Source organism: Girardinichthys multiradiatus, chromosome 5 (assembly GCF_021462225.1).
Source record: "Girardinichthys multiradiatus isolate DD_20200921_A chromosome 5, DD_fGirMul_XY1, whole genome shotgun sequence".
Lineage (NCBI taxonomy): Eukaryota > Metazoa > Chordata > Actinopteri > Cyprinodontiformes > Goodeidae > Girardinichthys > Girardinichthys multiradiatus.
The window spans coordinates 17,827,403-17,853,828 of NC_061798.1; the positions used below are offsets into that span (position 1 = coordinate 17,827,403).

Consider the following 26,426-nt stretch of genomic DNA (forward strand, 5'->3'; position numbering starts at 1 on the left):
ATGGCTTGCAGGGAGGCTGAAGGACAGGTGAAACTAATTACAAAACTAAACCATGGGAGAATGGACAGAATAACAAATTCAGAGAAACAGATCTAAGAAAACTATAACAACCTGGAAAATTAAATCTAACAAAGTAACCTGAAGACATAGAGGCTTAACTGAAAAGTACAAATACTGACTGAACTAACTGGGAGGGAAGCAGAAAAAGCGATGACCTAGAATCAATGCAAACCAAAATGTAAACAATAAGTGGAGCTAAGTATAATGGCAAACAATAACTAAAAGCTAACCTATCAGAAGGAACTGAAAAAATAGACTAACATGGGAAAACTAAACTAGGGATAAGGCTGAGAAGAACTACAAATATAAAAGGGAAACGAACACTGAGTAAATAATAACTGAAGGAGAACTAATGACAGGAGGAGGAACAGGGAAAAGAAACTATTAAACTACAAGAGTGCAGCAAGAAGAGTGCAGGCAAGCAGAACAAAACATCATAAAGATGACCCCAGGACCCACAATGTATGCCGTTTCTCATGCCCATGATATTGTCTCTACATTCTACCTGTTTATCACACCAGCAATAGAAAAAATAATCCTGGGGATGACAAATCTGGAGGGTTTTCGCAAATATGGAGACAGCTGGAAAAAGATGGATGAGATTGACCTGCAGGCCTACTTAGGGCTGCTAATCTTAGCAGGTGTATACAGGTCCCGAGGTGAGGCTGCAGCTAGTCTATGCGATGCTGATAGTGGAAGGCCAATTTTCTGAGCCACTATGCCACTCAGTCTTTCACACCTACTCAAGACTGCTACGATTTGATGACCATGAGTCAAGACCAGCAAGACGTGTGACAGATAAACTTGCAGCCATAAGAGAGGTATGGGACAAGTGGGTGGAGTGGCTGCCCTACCTCTACAATCCAGGGCCTGATGTACCAGTGGATGAACAACTGGTTCCATTTAGAGGTAATCTGTTTTCATATTTGTAATAAAAGTGATTTTCACTATTGATTTCTTTGACTGTTTTCTGTGACACTGATACTAATCACTGATGCTAATGTCTTTTGTCGAAAGGTAGTTGTCCTTTCCAGCAGTATATGCCCAGCAAGCCAGCAAAATATGGGATCAAGTCATGGGTGGCTTGCGATGCCAAATCAAGCTATGCTTGGAAAATGCAAGTCTATACTGGGAAGCCGACCAGTGGATGCCCAGAGAAGAACCAGGGGATGCGAGTTGTGCTTGATGTGACAGAGGGACTGAGGGGTCACAATGTGACATGTGACAATTTCTTCACCTCTTATGAACTCTGACAGCAACTCCTGAAGAGGAAGATCACCATGGTTGGTACAGTTCGAAAGAATAAGCCTGAGCTCCCACCTGCACTGCTTGTGTCAAAGGAGAGAGAGGTCTTCTCCTCAAAGTTTGCCTTCACGCCTAACACCACTCTAGTTTCCTACCTCCCAAACAAAAACAAGAATGTAGTTCTTCTGAGCACACTGCACACAGACAGTGACATTAGCAATTGTGAGGACAGGAAGCCAAACATCATCCTAGACTACAACCACAACAAAGGAGGTGTGGACAACCTGGATAAGGGGATTGGAACATATAACTGCAGAAGAATGACTGCCCGCTGGCCCCTGGTCATCTTCCACAACATCATTGATGTTTCCTCCTACAATGCCTTTGTGATTTGCAAAGAGATCAACCCAACCTCGATGTCTCATAAGCAGAACAAGAGGAGGTTGTTCCTGGAGCAGCTAGGAAAGGCACTTGTAACTCCACTCATTGAAAGAAGGAAGCATGTCCCCCACACAGAACCCTCAGGAGCAGTTGTGAAAGCTATTCAGAGGGCAGGAGCTCCTGATCAACCTGAGGATCCATCTACCACAGCCACTTTCCCAGCTAGGGCAAGTAAGCCCCTATTAGGAGTTGTAAAATCTCTGTGCTTATACGTGACAGAAAAAACAAAGCCAAAAGGATAAGAGACAGTAATAAACAATAAAAAAAAAACATAAACTGTAAGGAAAACCAGACACCGAGTTAATATCAGCAACTAAGTCATATAAACTGGCTTTATTGAAAATTAGATCTCTGTCAGGAAAATCATTTTTAATCAATGACTTCATTACTGACCACAATCTTGATGTTATGTTTTTAACAGAAACATGGTTACATGAATTTAATAAAGCTCCCATTCTGATAATGTCGACGCCTCCGAACTACAATTTTCTTTGTGAGAGCAGACAGCAAAGAAAAGGTGGAGGGGTGGCCACTTTGTTTAAAGATTTATTAAAGTGTAAAAAAGTATTTCTGGGAAAATTTGACTCTTTTGAATATTTGGCTCTCCAGGTAAAGAGCCCCGTCCGAACCATGTTCTTGAATATTTACAGGCCTCCTAAGTCCAAAACAAATTTTTTAAGTAATTTTAATAATCTTTTATCTGTGATATGTGTTGATTATGACTGTTTAGTTATTGTGGGAGACTTCAACATTCACATGGACAATCCTGAAGACAGAAGTGCAATAGATCTATGTGACACTCTTAGAAATTTTGGTTTGACTCAACATGTTAACAGCAAATGCACAAACAGGGACATATTTTGGACTTGATCATCACTAAGGGTCTAAACATTTCCAAGGTGTCCGTAACTGATGTTGCCCTATCTGACCACTTTTCTGTTCTTTTTGAAAGCATCATCTCCAAAGGCTCAGTTTGCCAAAGACACATTATAAGAAAACGCATCTTTAAGAACGGTGCTGCTGAAACCTTTAACCAGATTTACTCTTCTACGCCCACTGTGCCCTGTAACACTGTAGATGAGCTGGTAGATAACTTTCATTCTAAAATCTCGGACATCATTGATTCAATTGCTCCAATTAAAGTGAAAGTCGTTTCTGGGAAGAAAATGTCTCCGTGGAGAAATGCTCCACCAGTCAAAAGTGAAAAAAAGGAGTGTCGAAAAGCTGAACACAGGTGGCGAAAGACTGGATTCCAGGTTCACTGTATTATCTATAAAGAGAGACTATACAGATATAACCTACAACTGAAAAATCCAAGGGAATCTTTCTTTTCTGAGATCATCAGCAAAAACATTAACAATGCTCGTACATTATTTGCCAACTGTCGACAGGTTAACAAACCCTCCTGTAACTGTAGCATCTTAACTCCACTCTACCAGGGCCTGCAATGAATTTGCTAACTTTTTCACTGAAAAAACCCAAAAGATCAGAGGGGCAGTCAGCTGATCCACATCAACTCCAGTACCAAAGTTATCTCCAACTGATTTTGACAAAATTTTCCAATTTCACCAAATAAACAACAAAAACTTAGAAGAAATTGTACACCGACTAAGCTCTTTGTCCTGCTGTCTTGATGTTTTACCCACAGCTTTCCTTAAGAAAGCTTTGCACATAATAACATCTGATTTAACACAAATAATAAACACGTCCCTTTTGTCAGGTGTTTTCCCCCAGGCCCTGCAAACAGCAATTATCAAACCTCTATTGAAATAGAGCAGCTTGAACAAGCTGCTACTACAGAACTACAGGCCTATATCACACCTGCCCTTCATCACTAAGATTATTGAAAAAGCTGTGTTTCAACAGTTAAACAACTTCCTAACAATGACCAGCCGCTTCGATGTCTTCCAGTCAGGCTTCCGTGCTCACCACAGTACAGAGACTGCTCTTGTCAAGGTGTTCAATGACACCCGTATAAATGCAGACAGTGGAAGAACCACATTGCTGGTATTACTGGACCTTAGTGCAGCATTCGACACTGTTGATCACTCCATTTTATTAGAGCGCCCGAAAAACAGGGTCAGCTTTTCTGATACAGCACTGAATTGGTTTAAATTCTATTTGAAGGACAGGGACTTTTTTGTGTCAGTAGGTAACTTTACATCAGAGACCACAAAAATCACATGTGGCATTCGAACTATGCTGACGACATACAGCTACACGTTACGATGTCACCAGGTGACTATGAACACATTCAAGAGCTGGGTAAATGCTTAGAAGAAATCAATGCACGGATGTGCCAAAACTTTCTTCAGCTGAATCAAAACAAAACTGAAGTAATAATCTTTGGACCTAAGGAAGAGCGTTTAAAAGTTAGCATACACCTTCAGTTAATACAGCTAGAACCCACCAGTCAGGTTCGAAACCTGGGTGTAGTGATGTACTCAGACCTGAACCTTCAGAGGCACATAAAGACAGTAACAAGGTCAGCCTTCTACCACCTAAAGAACATCTCCAGGATTAAAGGACTAATGTCTCAGCAGGACCTTGAAAAACTAATTCATGCATTCATCTTTAGTAGAATTGATTACTGCAACGGTGTCTTCACAGGTCTGCCTAAAAAGTCAATCAGACAGCTGCAGTTGATCCAGAATGCTGCTGCCCGCGTCCTCACTAGAACTAAGAAAGTGGAGCACATCACCCCGGTTCTAAAGTCCTTACACTGGCTCCCTATAGCTCAGAGAATAGACTTTAAAATATATTTTTTTGTCTATAAATCACTGAATGGCTTAGCACCAAAATACATTACAGACTTGTTGTCAGTGTATCAACCACCCAGACCTATCAGGTCTTCTGGCTCAAATCTACTCTGCATACCCAGAACCAGAACCAAGCATGGAGAAGCACCTTTTAGTTCTTATGCTCCACTAATCTGGAATAAACTCCCAGAAAACTGTAAAAGCACCGATACCCTAAGTTGCTTTAAATCAAGATCAAAAATATATTTGTTTAGAGTGGCCTTTGAATGTGTTATCTAAACATTATTATTTAAGTTTTCAGTCCAATTTTCCTTTCATTTTCTTATCCATCATTCTATTCTCTTTATTTTTTTAATTACCTCTGTTGCTTGATTTTCTGTATCATTGTAATGTCTTTCCTTATGTACAGCAACTTGTGTGCCTTGTTGCTGAAAAGCGCTATATAAATAAACTTGACTTGACTTAAGAAGTGTTCTAAGCTCAGTGTATGTCGTAAACCGTTTGGTTATTAGCATTCAAAGATAACCAGGGAGCTTTTTTATTGCTTTGCTTATGAAGCATTATGTATATTTTTGTTCTAAAACGAGGATGACATGTGGTTGTGCTTTGTTTCTTGACATGAGGTAATTAATTTTGATTTGAATGAAAATGAAGGGCAATATAAAGTTGCCTTCTTTGCTGATTGCATACCAGTGAGTCATAAAAAGTCCCTTTAATTAAAAATATTGTTCTTCTATATTTAGTTTGAGGAGTTTGCCATAGACATTTTAATACTGTTTATTGTGTTGTAGTCAAATATCAAATGCTCTGCAGTGACTAAGAAATGGTATTTTCCTTTGGGAGCCACTGACTCTGCTGAGCTGGCAAAAGAGCAGAAGGAAGACCATAAAGCATGATCTTGTATCTAAATCATAAACTGGATTGAGTGGATAAAAAGTTTCTTTTTCATTTATAAGTAACTCTAAACAGCAGTTTGTCCAATAAAAAAAAAGTCATCTGCTAGTGTCGAGTCACATCTACTTAAATATGCAGATATCACACACCCCAGAGGTGTTCAATTCTCTGGAGTTTTGACTTTTGATTTTTATCTTACATTGATATATAGACATTTGTCATAAACAGGTTCAATGACCAATTTTTGCAATTTCTTTCTTTGTCACTTATCAAAGGTGGCATAGTTTGACTTTCCAAATGTATTTTAGTAACAAGCTGATTTTCAATAAGCTGAAAACTTTTCATACAGAGCATAGCAAATGTATTCATAAACCTTCACATTTTTAAATATTACAGCAAAAAAGGTATATTTTATTGGGATTTAATACGATACAACAGTGCAAAGTAGTACATAACTATGGATTGGGAGGAAAATGTTACATGGTCTTAACACTTTTATAAATAAAAATCTGAAACATATGGCATGTATTTATATTTAGCCCCAAAATGCTTTCTTGAACTACATTTTGCTGCAATTATAGTTGTAAATCTTTTATAGTATGTCTCCAAAGGATTTGCTAATGTTTCTACATTCTTCTTTGCAAAATTGCTCCAGCTCAGTCAAATGATAGTCATTGATGAACAGCAATTTAACAGTAATACTTTTCATAGATGTTCAAGAAGATTTGAAATTGTACTGGACTATCTTAACACCCGGATATAGCTGGGGATGTATTTAGGATGTCCTGCTAGAGGCTGAGCCTCTGCCCCAGTCTAAACTTTTTCTCCGGTCTGTCACTGCTTATTTTTGTAGGCTTTTGCTCCTTTTGATATGTTTTTTTTCTGTTATGGGGTATATCTGTTGGTGTGCTGTCTAGTTTTGACCACATGTGCTTCTTTGCACAATGTGTAAATGGTTATATATCTGAGGCATGGGGTGAGATGTAGCTTTGAGTTTTTTTACTTTTTGCTTTTCTGTAAGCTTTGTTTCTCTGACATTATTGTTGGTGGATGGACTGTTGGCATGGACAAATACAATATTTTGCTTTGCTGTTTTTTGGATACCCCACAGGAGTAAAGTCTCTTAATGTATTTCCTTAACATAAGGATATTTATATAAACCGAATACAACTCTTATGTAGAGTCAATGTATATGCCTTGAATTCAGTGCAGTGATAAACGCTGATGTATATTTATGTCATGCTTTTCTAAATTAACCTCTCCACCTGTCTTTTGTGGATATGTTTAATAAAAAAAGACTGATGCAAGAGACTAGAAAGGTAAAATGGTAAAAATCAACATCAAAGCAGCTAACATTTAGCATTGAAGGTAGAAAAAACAATAACAAGAAAGCCTGGTGAACCTATGCATGTAAAAAAATGTACACACGGTAAACGTTTCACACAAGATCGGATAGTAGAGGTCACAAAAAAGTAGACTAACAAACTGGCATTACAGCCGTCTGCATGCCTCCACAAATTGTGCTCCTGGAAAACAAGACAAAGGAAACGCAATCCTAAATAAATCCAGTTTTTTATCTAAAGTCTACACCTGTATGTTTTCACTGTGTACAGATCTTATCAGTATATACTCAACGCTTATTGAATAAATTAGAATATGCATTCCAATGAGGTTCTTTTGTCAGATACAAAGTTCCTTTTGAAAATAACAACCCTTAAACATGGATTAAACATATGATTCAGTAGCCCTCATGTATCAAAAATGTTTTTTTTTTCACTGGTCTGGTGTAAAATTCTAATCTTAAATGTTGTGTTAAACATCATAATTAACAGGAACAGGAATAAAGGCTATAAAATATCAGGTTGTGTGTAATTAATCTATAAAATGAGTTTCATTAAACAGTATATTGAAAGGGGCTGTATATGTCACGGTGTAAGTCAACGGCTGAAATTATAAGTTATTCTTTAAGAATTTTACACTTGCCACTTATTTAGACTGTGTGAAGACGTAGGGTCGTAACAGTATATGTATTTATACCAAATTTGGTATGGGCCTTGTGGTGAGGTACACAGGTGCACTGAACAAATGAAGCATTCTTTTAAATGTACAAATGCACCTGCTTTATGTACAGAACTAATGTGCATAATACAGTTTCCTACTGAAACTGTGAAAACATTGCACATTAAGTGACACTAAAGAGAACAACAAGCGGAACATAGAGCTTGAGGACCCCCCACTATCATTAAAGTCTGCTGTTTATGAACATTACAGTTTTTCCAGTAAAAAAGGGGAAAGGTGGACTAGACAAAAGCTCCATGTTGTCATTGTTTAACAGTGAGAAGGTCTGTAGCTCACTCGACTTCCAACTTAATAACTTACTTGATTCCCATTACCTAGACATAAATATAACTGGTACAAATTGCAAAAAGACACTGCTGTGCAAAGCCAGCTGCATGCATCATTCAAACAGCCCCTTACAAAAAGTGCAGAACATGCCAACGCTATAAGAAGTGCAGAAAAAAGGCAAAGATAAAAGAGAATTTAGGGGGCTATGTTTGTATTTTCTTTTATGTATACTGCACTTTAATTGTGTTATTTTTATGTTTTCAATTACTTATGTTTTGTGCTTAATAATTTCACTGGTCGCAAAAAAAATATTTTCTAATTTCTAATTGGGAACTTTGTTATTTTCATTAGATTTTATTGAATATTATATGGAAAATATTTGTTTTGAAACTGCTAATTTATTTCCTTAACTCTGATGCAGCAAGTCAGGCAAAAAGAGTGGCAAGTTGCATATACTGTACATAGAGATACATCAGAATCAGAATCAGCCTTGTTGACAAGTTCGTACATACAAACAAGGAATTTGACTCCGGTACACTTTGCTCTTTGGTTTTGTTTTTGTATTACATAATATACATATTTACAATGTACAATATACACATATATAATAAAATGGTGCATTTGCAACACCTGTATGCTGTTGTTTTGTACTCTATTGAATGTTCAACAGAGAAACAGCCTGGGGGAAGAAACTGTCTCTGTGGCGGCTGGTTTTAGTGAACAGTGCTCTGTAGCGGCGGCCTGAAGGTAAAGCTCTGAACAGTTTATGTGCAGGGTGTGTGGGGTCTGCAGAGATTTTAGCAGCTCTTTTCCTGACCCTAGACCTGTATAAGTCCTGGATGGAGGGAAGGTCAGCCCTGATTATTCTCTCTGCATTCCTGATTATTCGTTGCAGTCTGGATCTGTTCTGTTTTGTGGATGAGCCAAACCACACTGAGATGGATGAAGACAGGACAGATTGAATGATGGCAGTGTAGAAGATGACCAGCAGCTCCTGTGGAAGGTTGAACTTCTTGAGTTGCCTCAGGAAGTACAGTCTCTGCTGGGCCTTCTTTTGAACAGTGTCTATGTGTGAAGACCATCTCAGGTCCTCAGAGATGGTGGTTCCTAAGAACCTGAAGTGGTCCACGGCCGATACAGTGTTGTTGAGGATGGTGAGGGAGGTGTATGGGGGTGGTGTTCTCCGAAAGTCCACCGCCATTTCCACAGTCTTGAGTGGGTTCAGTTCAAGGTAGTTCTGACCGCACCGGTGTACCAGCCGATCCACCTGCTGTCTGTATGCAGACTCATTACTGTCCTGGATCAGTCCAATGACAGTGGTGTCATCTGCAAACGTAAGGAGTTTCACGGACGAGTCCGATGAGGTGCAGTCATTTGTGTACAGGGAGAAGAGGAGTGGGGATAGAACACACCCCTGGGGGGCACCAGTACTTATTGATCTGGATCGGGAGAAGATGCTCCCCAGTCTCACCTTCTGCTGTCGGTCCGTCAGGAAGCTGTTGATCCACTGACAGGTGGAGGCTGGGACGTTGAGCTGGGTGAGCTTCTGGTGGAGGATGTCTGGTATGATGGTGTTGAAGGCCGAGCTGAAGTCTACAAACAGGATCCTGGCGTACGTCCCTGGGTGGTCGAGGTGTCGCTGGACGAAGTGTAGACCTAAGTTAACAGCATCATCTGCCGACCTGTTTGCTCGGTAAGCAAATTGCAGGGGGTCCAGCAGGGGGCCTGTGATGTCTTTCAGGTGCTTCAACACCAGCCGCTCAAAGGATTTCATGACCACAGATGTCAGGGCTACAGGACTGTAGTCATTTAATCCTACGATGGTGGGTTTCTTGGGAACCGGGATGATGGCGGATCGTTTGAGGCAGGAGGGGACCTCACACGTCTCCAGTGACTTGTTGAAGATCCAGGTGAAGATTGGAGCGAGTTGATTTGCACAGGCTTTCAGGCATAATGGGGAGACGTTATCGCATCCTCCAGCTTTCTTTGTTTTCATGCGCTGAAAGAGCCTGTTTACATCTTCCTCTGAGATCTTTAGTGCAGGCAGAGGATCTGAAGGTAGGGGGTTGGTAGCTTTGTGAGAAGAACTTGTTCCTGAATGGGATGTGGAGGGGATGATTTGAGGTGTGAATGGCTTCTTGTCATGTCTGCAGTAGAAGCCATTCAGACGGTTGGCCAGGAGACGACTCTGTTCAGGATGAGTGGGGGGGCTCCTATAGGCAGTCAGGTTTCTCAGACTGGTCCATACAGCTGAAGTGTCACCAGTAGAAAGGTTGTTCTTAAGCTTCTCACTGTAGCTTCTCTTGGCTGCTTTGATCTCCTTTGTTAGTTTGTTCCTGGCCTGCCTGTACAGCGCCCAATCTCCACTGCTGTGAGCTTCTTCCTTTTCCCTGCGCAGATTCCTGAGGTGTGGAGTAAACCATGGCTTGTTATTCCCAAAGGTGCAGAAGGTCTTGGTCTGCCCACACATGTCCTCACAGAAACTGATGTATGATGTCACCACATCAGTTAGTTAGTTTAGGTCAGTGGCTGAAGTTTCAAAAACGGTCCAGTCTGTGCATTCAAAACAGGCCTGTAGCATCTGCTTTGATTCCTCAGTCCACTTCTTAACAGTGTGAACCTTGGGTTTGGAAGCTCTTAGTTTCTGTCTGTAGGTTGGGATGAGGTGGATAAGAGAATGATAATGATAAAGAGTAAAGATAAAATATTACATATTTTACAGTCTTAGAAATTTGTGATTCAATATTCAATGTTGGATTTTCAATGGTTGCAATATATTACTCAATGTGTAATCAGTCTTCATTGCAAATGTCATTTATTAAACTAAATTACTGACAAGAATTATTTTTTTGATGATATGATGTATTGAAATGCACCTATGTTGCCTCCAATCTATCTTTTGCATTTGTGCTATTGTGCACAGAGATTTAGCAATGACAATTGCAATTCAATATTTCAATTCAATTCAGTTTATTTATATAGCACCAATTCACAACACAAGGCCCTTTTCAAAGTCAATTCAATTGAATCATACAGATTTCAAGTCAGGTACATACAGGGGTTGGACAATGAAACTGAAACACCTGGTTTGGATGCACATGGTCCTCAAGAATGGTTTGGTAGTCCTTGGCAGTGACGCGCCCATCTAGCACAAGTATTGGGCCAAGGGAATGCCATGATATGGCAGCCCAAACCATCACTGATCCACCCCCATGCTTCACTCTCGGCATGCAACAGTCTGGGTGGTACGCTTCTTTGGGGCTTCTCCACACCGTAACTATCCCGGATGTGGGGAAAACAGTAAAGGTGGACTCATCAGAGAACAATACATGTTTCACATTGTCCACAGCCCAAGATTTGCGCTCCTTGCACCATTGAAACCGACGTTTGGCATTGGCATGAGTGTCCAAAGGTTTGGCTATAGCAGCCCGGCCGTGTATATTGACCCTGTGGAGCTCCCGACGGACAGTTCTGGTGGAAACAGGAGAGTTGAGGTGCACATTTAATTCTGCCATGATTTGGGCAGCCGTGGTTTTATGTTTTTTGGATACAATCCGGGTTGGCACCCAAACATCCGTTTCAGACAGCTTCCTCTTCCATCCACAGTTAATCCTGTTGGATGTGGTATGCTGACATTACCCTGGATACCGTGGCTCTTGATACATCACAAAGACTTGCTGTCTTGGTCACAGATGCGCCAGCAAGATGTGCACCAACAATTTGTCCTCTTTTGAACTCTGGTATGTCCCCCATAATGTTCTGTGCATTTCCATATTTTGAGCAAAACTGTGCTCTTACCCTGCTAATTGAACCTTCACACTCTGCTCTTACTGGTGCAATGTGCAATCAATGAAGACTGGCTACTAGGCTGGTCCAATTTAGCCATGAAACCTCCCACACTAAAATGACAGGTGTTTCAGTTTCATTGTGCAACCCATGTAGATTCCAATTGATCTTAATTATCAAGCAATGCAGTCAAATTCAGTTTATAATTCAAATTGGTTAAAATGTGTTTCTACCTAAAGAAACCCAGCAGATTGCATTAAGTCATTGACTTGCAGCACTCACTCCTCCTGAATGAGCACGTAGCGACAGTGGGCAGTTGCTTGCATTGTGTCGTTAACTTTGCAGGAATCTCTCATACTAAGTATGCACGTAGCAAAAGTTTAAAGGAAAACTCCCCTATAGCATGAAGAAAACTTTGACAGAACCAGGCCCAGTGTGAGTGGCCATCTTCCATGACCGATTGGGAGTTTGAGAGAACAGAGCATACACACAAATAGAACACAAAAGCACTGATCCAGGAGTACTTTCTATGTGAGAGAAAGGATAAATGTTAAAGGCAGTAGTAGCTCCTTTAGTGGCTTCATCTAGGAGAGTAACACAGCTATTTTGTGCAGCTCTAAAGATTTTGTTTAAGGAGCTATATTTGTCGGTTCTTGTCATAGTGTTTGGCATAAGTATCTAAAAGAAATTTTTGACAAAGATCATGAAAGAAGAAACCATATTTCATCCAAAACACTCCCTTCCCTTGCAGGTGCTGGGTCATGACACACTGTTTGATCTCTACTTTAACTGGTATTCAATGAAAACCTCTAGTAAAATGATTTCTACATTTCATACCATGTGAAGCATTATCCTATACTCATGAACAGGGTCAAATAAATATTTTTCCGAGTCATTTTCCATGTCACCTTGAGTCTCTGCAGCATTGATACCTCTACTTAGAGTTCTCTTTTTTCTATGTATAACAAATTAAAAGTGTATTATAGGAACATCCCACTAAAAAACATAACTAAATGCAGCTTAAGAAAATAATGTGTGCTGGCTCTAAAACATTGAGTATGACTCACATTTGTGTTCCGAAGGGTCAGACAAAGGTCTGAATGCAAATTTCAATGACTACATATCTGACTGTAATACTTTAATGTGCTATAAGTCTAGGTCCTAATAGCAACAATTTTTAGCACCATTCCGGCCTGCAGGCCTGATCTTAGTGTTTCACTGTGCAAAATTAAAGTAATACAGACTGTGTGATTGTAATCAGGGGTCTTCACCTGAAAACGGTGAGTTTGGTAAACAATCTGCAAGGTGGATTAAAGAAGTGTCAGAAATAGAACAGAGTTTCTGCAGTTTGTCTGAGTAGCATTTGTATTTGGAGTACTACCTACAATTGTGTTCCCCTGGAATTAGTTTTATCAGTCACTGCATGTTTTGGTCTTGCAAAGAGATAAATGTATACTAGAACTTGAGGTTGTCAGCAGTGGAAGGCTGCTTGGAGAGCAAGCTCCAGCAAAACAATATCAGAGATGTGTGGTCAGGGATGAAGAAGATCACAGGCTCCAAGCAGAAGGATGATCAGATCGATGGAGGTCTAGATAGAGCCAGTGAACTGAATACATTCATCAATAGGTTCAGTTTAGAAACAAGCTCAGCATCCTCCTGTCCTGCTCACAGCCAAACAGACATCCCACCCTTCTTTGACCCACAGGACCCACAGCTGTCCAGTAACACCTCAAATGTTTTATCTTCCACCTCAGTCCTAGACCCTTCTGCTTCTACATGTTTGCCTTCAACCATATCAGAGGATGCTGATGCTCCCTTTGCCTCCCCCTTCCACCTGTGTGTCTCAAGAAGTCAGGTGAAGATGTAACTGGAGAGACCAAATCGGAATAAGACTGCAGGTCCTGATTGTGTTCAGCCTTAGAGTCCTGAAGGCCTGTGCAGAGCAGCTCTGTGGGATTGTGCAGCACCTCTTCAACCTTAGCCTGGCTCAGAAGAAGGTTCCAGTGTCGTGGAAGACCTCCTGTCTTCTTCCAGTACCAAAGAAAACTCACCCATCAGTCCCAATGACTATAGACCTGTTGCCCTGACATTCCCTATCATGAAGGTCCTAGAGAGACTCCTGTTGGCCCACCTGAGTAAGCAAACAATAAACTATCAGGACCCCTTTCAGTTTCCTAATCGCTGTGGAGTTGGAGTTGAAGATGCCATCATACACCTGCTTCAACAAACCAACTGTCATCTGGACAAAGCCAGCAGCACTGTGAGGATCATGTTCTTTGATTTCTCCAGTGCATTTAATGCAATTCAACCTGATTTGCTTTGTCAGAAACTCCAGAAAACTCGGGTGGAGGCCTCAACAATCTCCTGGATCAAAGACTACCTGACAAACAGACCACAGTTTGTGAGACTGAAGGGTTGTGTGTCTAACCAGGTAGTCACAGGAGCACCACAGGGGACTGTACTCTCACCATTCCTTTTCACTCTGTACACCTCAGACCTCCAGTACAAGACAGACTCCTGTCATCTGCAGAAATACTTGGATGATTCTGCAGTTGTGGGGTGGATCAGAGATGGATAAGAAGATGAGTACAACAAGGTGGTGGTCCGCTTTGTGGAATGGTGTGGAAACAATCATCTCATCTTGAATGTGACTAAAACAAAGGAGATGATTGTAGATTTTAAGAGAAACAGGAATAAGTCAAAAACTGGTGTCTTCAGTCAGAGTGTTCTTCAGATGTGCTGTAAGACAGACAGGAGATTCTTCCTGCCTACAGCCATCACCAAAAGGTTTTACAGTAAGGACTGTATAACAGGATGCTATAATTGATAACATTAAATACATTATTAGGAGTAAATTGTTGTTCTTTAGAATATATATATATATATATATATATATATATATATATTCTTTTTTTTTTTGATGTGATTCTATTAAAAAGGAATATCATATGGAAAAGAAATCAAAGATGTTTTGTTGTTGGTTTGTTTCCACTTGTATTAATGGCTGGTTTTAAATGAATAAACCATATAAAATAAATTGTTTAGAAGTTCGCCATTTTAACCAACTTCCTGTCAATATAAAGTTTTATTGTGAAGTATCCTGTTTAGTTTGATGTTACAGAGTTTGACTTTACTGCCGGCGAAGTGATTGGTCCATTTCAAATTTGAATGAAGGTTCTGCAAGTTTATTGGTTGTATGGAATCACGTGGCGTTTTCTTTCAAAACTATTGGTTGGCTGAGGGTTGGTTTCGTTTTGCACAGCAGAAGATCCTCAGTCTTTCACAGACTAGCTGTGAGTTAACTTCTAGTGAGCTCAAAGTATTCAAACAACTCTTTAGATAACAAAGAGCAAACCTGCTGTTTTTTCTCTCAACCCCTCAGTGATTTTTGTTGACTGCACCACGCCTTTTCCGTCGAGGTAAGAATTTTGAATACTTATTTTTATGTCATAGGAATAAGTAATATTACTCTGAAGCTAGCATGTGCATTTATTTGTTATCAATCAGTAAAATTAGGCTTTGTTTCATCTAGAAATTATATTGTAAAATATGCAATTTAAATACCGGAGTTTGCAGTGTATGCCTTAAACAATATATGAAGCAGACAGAGTTTGAGGAGGTAAGCTGGCTGCCATGAGTTTGGCTGCTCTTGCTGTGATGCTTTGTTTCGCGGTAGGAGACGTTAGGGAGAACTACAGAGAGCGGTCTGTTGAAGGCAGTGTTACCAGGTAAGAAATGTATGATTATCGTACTAGAGACATAAAATTATTGTATTTTGGGGAAAATTATCGTACACTCGTCATAACCAAAATAACAAGTCTGTTGATGTGTTGAATAGCGTCTAACAGGCACTCGCAGCTTTGAGGCGTCAGTACGGAATAAATTTATCAACAGCTGCAGCCCCACAGTGCTGGGCTCTGCTTCTTTTTCTTTTCTTTTTTTATTTTCCTCATTCATGGGTGGGCGCAGTGGACTATTCAGCCAATCATGGCCGTTGTTCTGAGGCCAACGCATCACGTCGCACGTAGGTCACATTTAGAAAAGCACGATTGGCTGGAATTTCCAGCATTTGTTTCCGAATCCGGACACAGATGCCTTCAAGGTTCACAAAAAAACTCCAACAGAATTTGGCGATAGGCTGATGACGACTAATTACAACCACACATTCATGGAATGGTCAAATTATCGCACATTTGGCCTTTTTTAGGAATATTGATCGTACATCGTACAGAGAGCAAAATTATCATACAAATACGATAATTCTCATACACCTGGCAACACTGGTTGAAGGTGACGTTCGCAGTAGTCACAGAGATTGTGGAGCCGCTCTCATTAATTAACACAGAGTTGCTCGTATGTAAACTAATTGAAGCAGTAACGGAGGATGTGTAATTTGAGGGTTACTAGTGTTGTCAATATTCGCTGTGACCAGGTAAAAAACTCAAAATGGGCTTGGATGTGTTTTGTTTTACTAAAGGTGACGACCAAAATTAAAATAAATAAATCTTTTATGCACGGACAGAATGCGACGTGCACCGTCATTAACTGCAGCTGAGTGAGGGAGAGTGTGTTAACAAGGTTTCGCCCAAAGTCAGATGTTTTAAAGTTGATTGATCTTTAGTTCACATTTTCAGAGCTAATTGGTGTTTTGTTAATTTATTGTTGTAATATGTGAACAGTCTTTCAGGCTGAGCGCGGTTTGTCTAGTCAGTTTGGACGTATGAAAGTTCCTCATAAAAATAAATTAGCCAGTAACAAGTATTGTTAATGAGGCTAGAACTTCAAAAACAGATAATTGTTAAATGTGCATTTCTTGAGCTTGAAGCTCAAGAAGGACCCGTATCCGCTTCCAAACGGACTCTGGGGTGGTTCGCTTATGGTCTGAATACGAGCCGGAAAACGTACATGTCTTTGGACCTAACCAGCCACCGTATTCGATAGCAAAGGTGTAAGTTATACTCAAATCATACCTGGCCAGCTGATTGTTGCAACACCGGGCATGTGTGACTGGGTGCGCAGAGCACAGCGTCTTCTTCTGCGTTCAGCACAGATTCTTCCAACGCTGTTCCAAACATATGCTGCATTCAAACCAAACGCGGTTTGAGCATCATGGGTGTCTGGTTTTCATGCAAAGTCTACAGGTCCTTCTCAAAATATTAGCATATTGTGATAAAGTTCATTATTTTCCATAATGTCATGATGAAAATTTAACATTCATATATTTTAGATTCATTGCACACTAACTGAAATATTTCAGGTCTTTTATTGTCTTAATACAGATGATTTTGGCATACAGCTCATGAAAACCCAAAATTCCTATCTCACAAAATTAGCATATTTCATCCGACCAATAAAAGAAAAGTGTTTTTAATACAAAAAACGTCAACCTTCAAATAATCATGTACAGTTATGCACTCAATACTTGGTCGGGAATCCTTTTGCAGAAATGACTGCTTCGATGCGGCGTGGCATGGAGGCAATCAGCCTATGGCACTGCTGAGGTCTTATGGAGGCCCAGGATGCTTCGATAGCGGCCTTTAGCTCATCCAGAGTGTTGGGTCTTCAGTCTCTCAACGTTCTCTCCACAATATCCCACAGATTCTCTATGGGGTTCAGGTCAGGAGAGTTGGCAAGCCAATTGAGCACAGTGATACCATGGTCAGTAAACCATTTACCAGTGGTTTTGGCACTGTGAGCAGGTGCCAGTTCGTGCTGAAAAATGAAATCTTCATCTCCATAAAGCTTTTCAGCAGATGGAAGCATGAAGTGCTCCAAAATCTCCTGACAGCTAGCTGCATTGACCCTGCCCTTGATAAAACACAGTGGACCAACTCCAGCAGCTGACACGGCACCCCAGACCATCACTGTCTGTGGGTACTTGACACTGGACTTCTGGCATTTTGGCATTTCCTTCTTCCCAGTCTTCCTCCAGACTCTGGCACCTTGATTTCCGAATGACATGCAGAATTTGCTTTCATCCGAAAAAAGTACTTTGGACCACTGAGCAACAGTCCAGTGCTGCTTCTCTGTAGCCCAGGTCTGGGGAATGCGGCACCTGTAGCCCATTTCCTGTACACGCCTGTGCACGGTGGCTCTGGATGTTTCTACTCCAGACTCAGTCCACTGCTTCCGCAGGTCCCCCAAGGTCTGGAATCGGCCCTTCTCCACAATCTTCCTCAGGGTCCGGTCACCTCTTCTCGTTGTGCAGCGTTTTCTGCCACACTTTTTCCTTCCCACAGACTTCCAACTGAGGTGCCTTGATACAGCACTCTGGGAACAGCCTATTCGTTCAGAAATTTCTTTCTGTGTCTTACCCTCTTGCTTGAGGGTGTCAATAGTGGCCTTCTGGACAGCAGTCAGGTCGGCAGTCTTACCCATGATTGGTGTTTTGAGTGATAAACCAGGCTGGGAGTTTTAAAAGCCTCAGGAATCTTTTGCAGGTGTTTAGAGTTAACTCGTTGATTCAGATGATTAGGTCCATAGCTCATTTAGAGACCCTTTTAATGATATGCTAATTTTGTGAGATAGGAATTTTGGGTTTTCATGAGCTGTATGCCACAATCATCCGTATTAAGACAATAAAAGACCTGAAATATTTCAGTTAGTGTGCAATGAATCTAAAATATATGAATGTTAAATTTTCATCATGACATTATGGAAAATAATGAACTTTATCACAATATGCTAATATTTTGAGAAGGACCTGTATGTGGACGCGCCTCTTGGGGCGGCGAGAGGTCCTGCGGCATATTTCATGAGTCCGGCGCGGCACATCTTGACGCGTTTTGAGCGTTTCAAACCTCTGACACGTGTTACGTGCATCCAAAGCGTCTGACACTTGAGTTGGGAAATCTGGACCCTGTCCCAATACCCACACTACACCCTATGCCCCTCTATGAAGTGTGTACTTTGTACAAGTGCATGTAAGAGTTGAAGTGCGCAGGTTACAAGCGTGCAAAATTGGAGAATAGGGACAGTATAGGTTACGTCATCGACTTGCACCTCTGCACCGTAACTGCAACATCAAAAAGGGCAGGAACCAGCGCTGTTTTCACAGTCTTGCTGCCAAAAAAAACTATTTAAAACTGCAACAAGCAATTGTTTTGAGGAGAAGAAAGAGCAGGAAGCGAAGGAGGCTTATACACCAGACTCTCGCCGCGCCAGTGTTTGTTTGAAAGGTAACTTCAGTGTTATGGCCTACTGACTGCCCAGACTCACTCTGAACCCAGTGGTATCTTACAATGTTGAGCCTGGAAAACCAATAAAAAAAAATATATTTGTCGGCATGCTGTCTAAAGTTTACGCAGTTCTTATTATTCTGATTTGATGGCTGGTTACGTTGACGGTTGTGATTGGTTTTTGCTCAGAACGTCATCTGCAGCAGTGAATTGTGGGTAATATACTTCGGCAAAGCCCGCATCTAAGCGGACTTCGCCGAAGGGCAGATGTGGGGCACAAAAGGGGCGGGGCTAAGGACAACTCTGGAGAATAGCTAACTTTCACATGACGTTACATAGCTATGCCGCGAGAGCGCGGAATGCAGATGGAGGGCAGGTAGTGAAGTAGCCGAGGATTTGCCATCTGTAAACATGCCCACGTTTTGTGCTGTTTACGGCTGCTCCAATTGCTCCAGCAGAAAAAAGGAGAAGCATTATTATCGAGTGCCAAAGGTTGTCATTCATAAAGGTGAAAGATGTAAAAAACTAACCAAAAAACGACTTAAAAAGTGGATTACAAATCTACATCTGCGGTCAGGAGGAGCAGAGTCTGCTAATGCAAGCGTCTGTAGAGACCACTTCGTCAGCGGTAAGTAGCAGTCCAACTTCTTTTTTTGTGGTTCTGTTTACCATTAGTTTGTCATGAAATGCCTATTTATGTAGTAATGGTTGTTAAGTTAATGTAGCCGTAGAGAGGCGTTGTATGTTTGTTTTAGCCACTACTGCTAACCGCTAACATCTCCACTAACATATGAATATATGAACTAACACTCACCTTGACAAACCAAACTATAATTATCGCGGAGCCGTTTGATGCCGAGGTTCTAGACCCACCCGCTGACAAAAATGTTTTATGCCTCCGGACTTTTGTAGGCCTTCCTCTGCTGTTTAGTGTAGTAAGATGTTTGAAGTGCCATAGTTCGTGATATCAACAGCCTCGATTAAAGGCAAATCTTGAGGTTCTCTCGAAAACTCACTCATCTTGATGAGATAAGGGTCACACCCAACATATCTGTGAATTAACTGTTTGTATCTTCACCTGGAAACTGGATCTAAATTCCTACAATACGGACTCTCCGCAACGGTTGCCTCCATTGACATTTTACTTCATACCCTCCATCTGAAATCGCACCACGTGACTGAAACCAGGCTATTGGGACAGGGCCCTGAACTTCTGGAGGTTGACGCAATCAGAGAAGCTCAGCTTTCTGACGTAGTGATGTATTTTATCATGTGACGGAAAAGACCAGAAAGATCCCGGGAATTCCCACAAAGACGATGGAGGATAAACTTATCGTTGCGGTTTGTTCCCATCCAATTATTTATGATACATCCAGCTACCACTACAGAGACAGAAACATGAATGATCTTGCCTGGAGGCGAATCAGTGAGGAGGTCGGCATCTCGGGTAAGTTAATAAAACCTTAATCACGGTAAATATTTTCCTGGCTCTTAGCTAGCCAAATCTATGGAAGCCCATTTCCGCCATGAAAGAAAAAATAAAAGACCAGCAGGAAGTCATAATTTTGACTTTCAAAGTCATAATTATGAGATTCAAAGTCATAATTTCGACTTTCAAAGTCATAATTATGAGATTCAAAGTCATAATTATGAGATTCAAAGTCACAATTATGAGATTCAGTCATAATTATGAGATAGAAAGTCATAATTTTGACTTTCAAAGTCATAATTATGAGATAGAAAGTCATAATTATGAGATTCAAAGTCATAATTATGAGATTCAAAGGCATAATTTTGACTTTGAAAGTTGAAATTATGGCTTTGAATCTCATAATTATGACTTTGAAAGTCGAAATTATGAGATACCGGAGCAGTTAGAGACAACCCCCTCAGAAAAACAGCATGCTCCAGCATCCAGTTAAATATGATCCTAAATCCAAGGTAAACTGTTAGGACCTCATTATTCGGTAACATTTGCTATTGGATTAAAAGTCAGTAAAAGGTTGGTCCGCCTTTTTTGATTGCCTAGGTTATACTTGTGTTAGTTTTGTGTCGCCACGGAAACGCCTGCAGACTGGCTTTATCATATATGTAAACGAATGAAGTGTAAGTATCAGAGAAAAGTTGCTCTGGTTTAGATTCCTTCGTTTTAAATGCTTTTTGATCGTGTGGTGGCGTGTACATCGGTCGTTGTCTTAGCTAGCTGCTGGTTAACCGTCAAAGCGCGCTAACCTTGTTATAGCATATTTAGCATGGTTTTTTGAAGTAGTCCGTTAATTAGATTGTTCTTATTTCAGAGTGCGAAAACAAGTTTGTTTATATACTCCAAGAATTTAACAAGTTAATATGTTTAATTATTTTGCAGCAAAAATCTAAGCACTAGCTAGTAGGTTAAAACACACCCATCAGCTTGTTGTATGCACGTTTTGTTAAGCATAATGTTATTCACTTTCTTCACTGTTAAATAGTTTTTTCGATATATAGACAAGAATAAAATATGTAAGTACAGTAATATGCATCAGTTTTCAACCTTTTTTCTTAGCAGTTTCATGTACACTTAAGCTAAGCGTATGCCGGCGATCTACAGCTATAGATTGACAATATTTAAAAAGCAATTAAAAATAAGGAAAATTGAAAAACATGGAACTAAACAAAAAAAACAAAAAAACAGGCAGGCAGGCCCTGTTAAAAATGTTAAATTCTTAACTTTACTCAACTTTCAGGATACCTACAGGGGCTAAAGTGACAGACCGAGGAGGTTCCTTTGACCTGAAACTAAACCTAAACAGAGGTAAGTGGCAACTCTTGTAAAAATCCAATATTGTCTGTTTAAATGAAAGTAATTAAGATCAAATCTAAGATCATTTTGATGATGTTCATGTACTTGACCGTTTTATAAAGATGACAGTTTCATTTTGAAAAATGTTCAACCATTAAAATATTTTAGGGGACAAATGTAAACACAGAACTTTAGTTGTGGAGTCTCTGGTAGAGTTTCCTTTATTACTTTTATGTAGTTTCTTTGTGTATTGGTTTATGATTGCAGATCTGTACAGCTGTTTGGTTATCTGTTATCCTGTTTTTTTAAGCTGGAGCTTAAGTCTGAAATTAAGTTTCTATCTGTCATGTAGGTCTGGACAATAAATCAGTAATATATATCACAATATACACGTGATCAGTATCAATAGGTAGTACGTCTGATAGAATATTCAATATATAGAATATTCTCTGAACTCTGATCCAGAACCACGTAGCATTCTGGAGGACGTAGGTGGAGGAAAGGCTTTAGCTACTCAGCCTCTCAAGGCCAGCTCAGCTAGGTTGATGGCATTGTTTAACTCACTCCCTCACTCACTGGTGAACTAACAGCAAGCTAAACTTGCAGAGCAGCAGTTTCATGTTTCACCACTCTGCCTCATAACTGTTTAGAAAATAAATGAATAAATAACGGTGTGAAAACTGTGGATAAAATAGGAAAGGTCACATCACCAGTTTGGCAGTATTTTAGATATAAAAAAAACAAAAAACTAATCAATAACTATTGATATAAACTGATATAAAATGCTTGTATCGTGAAATGTTTTTCATTAATATCATCCAACCGTACTATCATGTTCATAATAAATATTTTGCTATGTATATTTTTATTAGACATTATTCATTAGTTATTGTGTGTAACTGTCACAGGATGGATGAGATATATGACTTCTTAAAATCACGGGATGTTTCAGAGGAAGTCATACAATGACTGGAAAAGGATAAGGTAGCTAGATTGTTAAGGAAATCAGTACCATTTAGGAGTTATCATATAACACTATTATAGAGACATAGTGAAGACAGATAAGTTTTATCATGTGGCCGTTTTTACTGTTTTTTTTTTTTTTTTTTTTTTTCATTTTAAAGGTTAAATAACTGTTTTAACAATTTTTTTTCTCTAGATTGACTCCAGTGTCCTTCTGCTCATGACAGAAGAGCAGCTTAAGGATTATCTCCCATCGTATGGTGATCGACTTGCACTTCTTGGATATTGCAGACGAAGGGAAAATGATCCTGCTGGCCGGAAATCAAAACTTTTTGACCGATTGAGAGCCACGATTTCAAGGAACAAAGGCAACGATCAGAAGCAGGTCTCAGAAAATGTTAGCATCAGAAATGCTCAAAAAAGTATCCGAAAAGTTGAGATAGGATGGCTGAATTCTCGAGATGGGAAGTTTTTTCAAGTTAGGACAAAGAAAGGTGGTGGAACAAGAAAAATTGATGTGTCAAAGGACTGTAGAAAAAATTAGTTAATTGAAAAGGCAGTGGGTTTGTTTTTTCCGTCTCAAAGAAATTCACATGAAACATTACAGATTTTGAGGTTGACATGACAGATTTTTAGGAACATTCACTTGATCAACATATTACCGTTGGAGAACTTTATGAACAAACAAAACTACCTGTTTTGCGATTTTACTTAACAACCAAAAAGAAGGACACTGGCAGTGACTCAGAACCAGACAACCTCAGTGGAAATGAACAAGGAGCTTTAAGTTTTTCTACTCACTCTCAGGTTTTTATCTTCACTTTACTTTTTTCCTCTTAACACATTTATCGTCCGCAGCAGAGGTGACTCTTGGTCTTCCTTTCCTGGGCCGGTCCTCATGTGATCCAGTTTCTTTGTAGCGCTTGAGGGTTTTTGCGACTGCACTTGGGGACACTTTCAAAGTTTTCCCAATTGTTCGGACTGACTGACCTTCATTTCTTAAAGTAATGATGGCCACTCGTTTTTCTTTACTTAGCTGCTTTTTTCTTGCCATAATACAAATTCTAACAGTCTATTCAGTAGGGCTATCAGCTGTGTACTGTATCCACCTCCTGCACAACACAACTGATGGTCCCAACCCCATTTATAAGGCTTGAAATCCCACTTATTAAACCTGACAGGGCACACCTGTGAAGTGAAAACTATTTCAGGGGACTACATCTTGAAGCTCATCAACAGAATGCCAAGAGTGTGTGGAGCAGTAATCAAAGCAAGAGGTGGCTACTTTGAAGAACCTAGAATATAAGACATATCTTCAGTTGTTTCACACTTTTTTGTTCAGTATATAATTCCACATGTGTTAATTCATAGTTTTGATGCCATCAGTGTGAAGTTACAATATTCATAGTCATGAAAATAAAGAAAACTCTTTGAATGAGAAGGTGTGTCCAAACTTTTGGTCTGTACTGTAAATATATTTTTATTATTATATTTTTACTCGCTATATACTTTCACAAACACTACGTTTTAGCCATCTTTTGTTCAGGCAGAGCTTATACACCTATGCACGCTAACATTTCACCCAGACTCCTCTCCAAGATTCTTCAGGGTCAGCTCATCAATCTGGTTTCCCTAATCCTTCCATCCCAAGAAGGGCAACACAGTGTAGCTTCTTCAGAAGGTCTCACAGCAGTTTTTAAATCTTCAGATCCACGCCTGTCCAAAGATCTATCTTTTGGTGAATTTGTTGCAGCTTTCTCTATATTCAGAGATATTATCTTTTCAGTTTATCCAGAGCGACGAGTGGAACTCGACATTTATCCATCTCTCATAACAGACCTTCATCTCAAATATGGACGTTCCATCTTCTACCAGTACCATAAATAATTTTTTGCAAAAGCTGCTTCCACACTTCCTCTATCTGGTGTTCATTTGGACTAGTCCATCCTCGACACCAAGATTCTTATTATGCTCACTCAAGCCACCGCATGTTTTACGTGCCGCTCAGTTGGCCATCAGAGCTCCCTTTGTCCTTCCGTTCCCTTTTTTCTCCAGTAATCCTATTTGTCCCTCGCATTCCATCAATCCAACTCCATTCACTCACAACCGCCAAGGCAGGAAAATTGAGATTTTCCATAATTTGCCCATCTGCAATAATTTTATTGAAGGTGCTTGTTATTATACTTCATGTTCTTTTCTCCATGTCTGCAGCTTCTGCAAGGACGCTTATCCCAAGTCAGTCTGTCCTCGCCGTTCGTCCCTCCCCAAAACCCGTCGAAGTTACAAAAATTAATTTCCAGCTATCTTTCAACCCCAGTTAACATTTCAGAACTGGCTTTTCTCTTTCAATCTCATCCAGATCGTCTTTTTTCCGATTTCCTTATTACTGGTCTCTCCCAACGGTTTTTCGTAGGTGTTCCTCCGCTCCCCAAATCTACAATTATCTGCCATAATTTACAATCAGCGCTTCTCGAACCAGACATCGTGGCTCAGCTTCTTTTTAAAGAAGTATCAAAAAAATACATGATAGGTCCATTTAAAACTCTCCCTTTTCATTCCTTCTGAGCCAGTCCAATTGGGATAGCTACCAGGAAATATTCGGGAAAAAAGCGCCTCATCATCGACCTTTCAGCTACCCACCCTGGCCCCCAGCCCAGTATTAACTCCACCATTCCCAAACCCCCCTTTTCCCTTTGTTATGCCACGGTCGATCATGCCATCAAGCTAATTAAAACTGCTGGGCGTGGCGCCTGGCTTGCTAAGGCCGACATCACAGATGCCTTTAATATCATGCCAGTCCAGCCCTCTCAGTGGCATCTTCTGGGCTTCAAATGGGATCACCGATTCTATTTTGCTGTGAGGCTCACTTTCGATTGCAGGAGCAGCCCCTGCCTTTTCAATAAATTATCTGAAGCTCTTTGCTGGATTCTTCTGAACATCATTAGACTCACTTCCATCCTTCACCTCATTGATCCCCCCTCCCCATCCCCTGGCCCCTCTCTCCCGAAACTCGTTCAGCTCTTTCAATGAGTCGGCGTTCCTTTGTCCACAGAAAAGACGTTAAGCCCAGCTAAGAAACTCGAGTTCCTCGGCATCCTCCTCTATTCTGAAACCATGATTGCTTCTCTGCCCGAGGATAAATTGTCCCGCATTCGCGAAGTTTCTCAGTCCTTTGTTTCTATATCAGTCATTTCCAATGCCAACTTCTGTCTCTTCTAGGTCACCTTAACTTCGCAATGCCCATTATCCCTCAAGGCCGCTCTTTCATCTCACGTCTGCTGGATCTTGCCACGTCCGTACCTTCTTTGCTAGAACCCTTGTTTTAGACCAAGGCTGTTGTTCAGATTTAGCTTTCTGGTCCAGTCTCCTTCAGAACTGGAATGGAATCTCTTTCTTTTATGACGACATTATTCAATAGGCCGTTTCGTTTTTCACAGACGCAGCCCCGTCTGTGGGTTTCAGTGGCTTCTTTCAAGGAAAATGGTTTGCAGGAGTTTGGCCTCCCTCCTTTCCTCAATCAGAATCATCTGCGTTTTACAAAATCATTCCCATTTCCATAGCCTGCTGCGTCTGGGGTCATCCCTGGAAAAGGAAACACATTGTTGCGCTCTGTGATAATGCAGCCATGTTCGAAGCAATAAATAAAGGCAGTTCTACCTCTAAAGCCATCATGCCCTATCTCCGTCGCATTACTTGGCTGTTTGTCATTCATAACTTCATTCATCTATGCCCAACATGTTCCAGGATACTATAACTCAGTCGCTGATGCTCTTTCTCGTTCTAAATTTCAGGTTTTCCACAATCTCTGCCCATCAGCTGACATTCAGCCCACTCCGATTCCTCCCTACGAAGATCTAAAGCTGGATTAAACCCATTCCTTCATTCTCTTCTCCTATCAGCAGGCTATTATTGCAAATCAGGTTTAGCTCCCTCCACTTTTAGATCTTATTCCTTTGCTTCGCAAACCTTTACTAA

The 26,426-nt window shown here is 40.4% G+C and overlaps 1 pseudogene; it reads left to right on the forward strand.

The window, feature by feature from the left end:
- Positions 1 to 25,670, forward strand: LOC124868825 (annotated as a pseudogene).
- The last annotated feature ends 756 nt before the right edge of the window (positions 25,671 to 26,426 follow it).